Below are 5,457 nucleotides of genomic sequence, written 5' to 3'. Positions count from 1 at the left end.
AAAGATTAAAAATGGAACTGCCTTTTGAACCAGCGACTCCACTACTAGAATTATACCCGAAGAATCCTGAAACACCAATTCAAAAGAACTTATGCACCCCTATGTTCATTGCAGCACTGTTTACAATAGCCAAGTGCTGGAAACAACCTAAGTGCCCATCTGTAGATGAGTGGATCAAAAAACTGTGGTACATTTACACAATGGAATACTATGTAGCAGAAAGAAAGAAGGAACTCCTGCCATTTGCAACAACATGGATGGAACTAGAGAGAATTATGCTTAGTGAAATAAGCCAGGCAAAGAAAGAAAAATACCATATGATATCACCTAATACAGGAAACTAAAGAACAACACAAACAAAGGAACTAAATAGAACAAAGAGCAGAATAGCAGTCAATAGGGGAGAGGGGAGAGGGAGAGAAGGGGGATAAGTAAGGGAAGGATTTAGTCAAAGAACCTGTATAAAAGACTCATGGACATGGACAATGGGGAGGGATATGATTGCGGGAGAGGGGGTGGGATGGGTGGGGGAGAGAAATTAGGGGAAAAGGGGACAACTGTAATTGAAAAACCAAAATAAAAAAAAATAAACAAAGACTGAAATATTAATGAAGTTCGATCAAGTGGTTTTTAAAATTAGTTTGTAAATCTAGAATGATGTACAATTAACACTTTTGAGCAACACTATGTATATATTGCTGTCTCTGTGGACTCTGAGTACTTTCATCATGCCACAAATTCTACTTTGGTTCCATACTAGAACCAATGTTTAAAGAAATAATCAATTGGCTTTCCCCTTTCCTTTCAAACTTTAACTTTCCCATATTTCTGAGCACCCTGCTGGTTTCTAAATGTCACAGATAAGTAAAAGCTACAACAGAGGAAAGTGTAGACTAATTACTCTTGATTTAATTTCCTTAGATGATTTCACGGGAGTCAATAAAGATGCGAAACAGCAAGTTTAAGTCTCCTTGTGCTGCATTCCAACTAAGTGTCCAACCCATTTTCTCCATTTTTCCTTTTTTTTTTTTTTATAAAAAGCATTTAGGTAACAATCCTTTATATATATATATATATCAGCAAATGTTTATTTATTGTCACTTTTTAATTATATTTTTCCATTATTATTTAGTCCCTTTATACTCCCCACCCCACAATCACCACACTGTTGTTTTCCTTTTTGCTCAATTCTCCATGCCCCATGCTTAGCTTTCATCCTGCTCTCTATCTATGAATCTGTCTCTACTTTGCTTTTTAGTTCAGTTTGTTCATTAGATTCCAAATATGAGTGAAATCACATGGTATTTTTCTTTTTCTGACTGGCTTATTTCACTTAACATAATGTTCTCCAGGTCCATCCATACTGTCACAGAGAGTAAAATTTTCTCCTTTTTTTATTTTTATTTTTTATTTTTTTTACAGCTGAGTAGTATTCCATTGTGTAAATGTCCAATAGTTATTTTATCCAATCATCTACTGATTGACACTCGGACTGCTTCCATATCTTGGCAATTGTAAATAACACTGCAATAAACATAGGGGTCCTTATGTGCTTTTTAATTAGTGTTTTGGGTTCCTTCAGATAAATTCCCAGAAGTGGAATTGCTGAGTCAAAAGGCAGATACATTTTAATTTTTTTGAGATATCTCTCCATACTGCTTTCTACTGTGGGTCACTAATCTGCATGCCCATCAACACTGTGCTAGGGCTCCCTTATCTCCACATCTTCACCAGCACTTGTTGTTTGTTGATTTATTGATAATAACCATCCTGAAAGATGTAAGACGATAGCTTGTTGTGGTTTTAATTTTTATTTCTTTGGTGATCAGTGACACTGAGCATCTTTTCATATGTCTATTGGCCATCTGTTTGTCCTCTTTGGAGAAGTGTCTATTCAGGTTCTTTGCCCATTTTTTAATTGGGTTGTTTGGGTTGGGTTGTTTTTTATTTTTTTTTCCTGAAAAGTAATTTTATTTTTGTTTAACCTTCAACTTGTCAGTCACTTCTTTCCTTGAATAGCTTTATCTCATTTGATACCAGGTACACTCATATTGGAAACTAAGTAAAAACTACTTAGTGATTCTACTTAGAAGTTATAACCATACAACTAAGATGTTTTGAATAAAAGCCTATCCATATGCCAGATAAACTTTAGGAACTCTTATTATCTCTTCTTTTACAGAAACTCTCTATCCTGATGTAGTGTAATTAAGGGCCAGAAAGCTAACATTCTTAAATGAGACAAAATTTAAGTTTCCCAGCTACCACTCTAAATGAGAAATCTTTCTTTCAGATACCAAATCAATTTCCTCAACTGTACAATTAATTGTAATTTAATGGTTTTTACTCTTACTACTTCACTTCAAACAGTGACCTGTATGTTTGTTTAAGCAATAATAAATTTCTTTATGGTTTCTTCATAATAAAAAAAATCAAGTGTGTTAGAGACACTATTAAAAATATTTTACCTATCAAATATATGGCCTGTGCATTGAACTTTTTCCAATTAATTTTCAAATCTTATAGAAGCTCTGTTTTAAAAAATGTCATATTTGAAATAACTTGAATGAATGCTTTCACAAAAAAACTGATGTTCCTATTACCATAATTATCAGTTTTAACAATTCTCCTAAATATACTCTCCATCATTTTTCTTGATTTTAGATGTCAATAATATGGAAATATTTTTGATATAACAGAACATTTAATTACACCAGTTTCCCTTCAACACACAAGTCATTTGATAATAATTCGTTGGCAGCCGTCCGTCTCGAGAGACGATGGTGTAGCTTCTTAAGAGTCTATCTGCACCGCCGAGAATGGCTGTGCAGTCCAACTCGGGAGTGACACGGTATCTGTCTCCTCCCGTGTTGAATCGACATCTTGCGATGACGCTGGGGTGTCCTCTCCAGTGAAGCTGAAGCTACAGAGCCTGGGCAGGGTGATATGGAGGGTCTGCTGTTGCCCATGCAGCAGACCCCCCCTCTCTTCGCAGCTGAAGGGTCCAAGGGAAAGACGGAGTCAATACAGCTTGGCTTCAGGTGCGCCGCAGGAGTTGCCGGTGTTGACTACAACGTCGAACCGCCTTAGGGACTCCGGCTCCGGATTTTCTGTCGGGGTTTACTCCCTTAGCCTTTCCCCTGAAGAGGTATGCCACAAGGCAGCGGAGGTTTTTTGGAGTCAGAGTTTTCCTTCTCTGATGTGCCCTGACTGGAAGATCGAACCAGCGACACTTAGCTCGCAGGCCGACGCTCAATCCACTGAGCCAAACCAGCCAGGGCCCATTTGATAATAATTATATTGGCCATTTCCATTGGTTGGCAGGAGGCTCATCCCACTAAAGGCTCCCATGGTTTCCATCGTATCATTTTTATCGCCAGACTTAGTTCATTTTCAGCCTGACGAATCACCTCTTCTATTTGGCCACCCTGAAGTTGGTCTTCTAATTTTTTAACATCTGGTTCCACTTTAACCATATCCAACTTCTCATTTGTAATCTGTTCTGTGTACTTTCCATATGCTGCATTTTTAGGGATTTCCTCAAGAACATCAAGAATTTTTGTGTACAATATTGTTTTTTTTTTAAAGTATATTTTATTGATTATATTGTTACAATAGTTCCAATTTTTTCCCCTTTGCTCCCCTCCACCCAGCATCCCCCTTCCCCAACAATCCCCTCCCCAAGTCCATGCCCATGGGTAGTACATACAAGCTCTCCTGCCTCACCCTTTCATATATTCTTTTTCTTTTTTAAAAAATAATTAATTAATTAGTTAAATATTTTAACACTAAAAAATAACAATCCCTCCCTCTCAGACTTAAGACCCTTTACAATCTTATAAAGGAAAATGGACGAAGGTCTCGAGCTCCTCTAGCTGCTTCAAGCTGGACATGGTCGTCGTCCTACCTACCCTTGGGTCAAGAAATCCCTAATAAGAGTGGGGGTGTGGAGTGGAGGGTGGCCTTCCCACAAGGGGAAGGATCGTGCAGACTCCAGGTTGGTTGGCTGTCTCTGGACAACGGCATGCTTGGTTTAACAGGCTGGCATCCTTGTTGTATTCTGGGGGCAACAGGGTTAAAGGACATCATTCAATCCGTAACCACTAGATGACAAAAAACAGGTATTAATTTTTCAATGTCCCACATTAGGGAAAAGAAGGGCTTCTTTGGAGGAAGGTATGCCAGGTACATCTCACCTGTCCAAAACCCTTTTGCCCATTATACTTAGTTTGGACTGAGGGAAATATTTTAGGTTTCCACCCTCTCAGGCCTCTGGGCTCTTTCTGTTCAAGCCATTAGGATAGAAAAGAGAAACCAGTTTTAAAGTGAAGCCCACAGACCACCCCATTCTTCACCAACTCAGCCACTTAGTTCAGCCAAACCATTGAGTCTCAGGAGGCAGCAATGCAGACAGGATTAAGTGAGGCCTATACATACAGACAATCACTCAGGTAATGAGATCGTAGACTTATGGCCTTTGAAAACAGAAAACACATGTGAATTTATGTAACATAACCCACATACAAGTCTCTAAATCTGTAGGACTGTCTTATCGGAAAGACATCCAGTTGCAAGGCATTTGACATTCTTCTTGCCTGTAAATTAAACATGTTTGATAATGCGACAGACATAGTTTCACTTTCAAATGAAAACAAATTTTAAATGAAAAGAAACTTTAAAGATGGTTAGCTGCACTACTTTATAGTCTACCACTGAGCATTGTGATTTTCCTTGAATCACAATTTTTCTCCCTAAGATTACCCTCCTTCTCATTAAAAGGGCTGCATTAAGTCCATTTTTAATTTATTCTGTTCATTTGCATAAACACAACAAGAGCAGCAAATGATCACTTATGATCTTTAGTTCTGCTTTGCTGGAACTTACGCAAGGAACATTTAGGGTGACCTTCAGTCTGCCCTTCAGGGCACAGAAGCTGAGCCACATACCTGGCATTCAGCCGTACCTGTAAACACCTGTATAATATTCCTAACCTCTCATGCGGACTCTCACATACAGCCAACCCCACAAGGCCATTAGTCTTCTTTAGCAAACCCACCATCTCTTTGTGTTTTTTTGGTGTTGAGTTTGTAAGTTCTTTATAAATTTTGGATATTAACCCCTTATCAGATATATTGGTGAATATGATATCCCATTCTGTGGGTTGTCTCGTTATTATATTGATGTTTTCCTTTGTTGTGCAAAACTCATTTTCAAATACCCTATATTTCTCCTGTATAATTGCCCTTTCCCCAAAATGTGCAGATCTATTTTCTCACGACATACAAGCTTCTCATTGTGAGCAATAAATGCTAGACTGTCTATTGCCACTGTGTCTTGTTTTGCATGCAGGAGTGGAGCCTCTCTTTTGCTCCACTTGATTTCTCACTCAGGGTTTGTGTCATAACGTTACTTCTCTTAGTCCATCAGTGCGCATTGGGTTTCCTGTCTCATAATCCC

At 38.3% G+C, this 5,457-nt stretch overlaps 1 pseudogene; it reads right to left on the bottom strand.

Moving 5' to 3' along the window:
- Positions 1–3,295: 3,295 nt before the first annotated feature.
- On the bottom strand, positions 3,296–5,059 carry LOC149996294 (NADH dehydrogenase [ubiquinone] 1 alpha subcomplex subunit 5-like; annotated as a pseudogene).
- Positions 5,060–5,457: the final 398 nt, after the last annotated feature.

The sequence above is a fragment of the Furipterus horrens genome, unplaced genomic scaffold (genome assembly GCF_987537825.1).
Source record: "Furipterus horrens unplaced genomic scaffold, mFurHor1.1.pri manual_scaffold_12, whole genome shotgun sequence".
Classification (NCBI taxonomy): domain Eukaryota; kingdom Metazoa; phylum Chordata; class Mammalia; order Chiroptera; family Furipteridae; genus Furipterus; species Furipterus horrens.
This window is presented reverse-complemented; position numbering and strand designations above follow the sequence as displayed.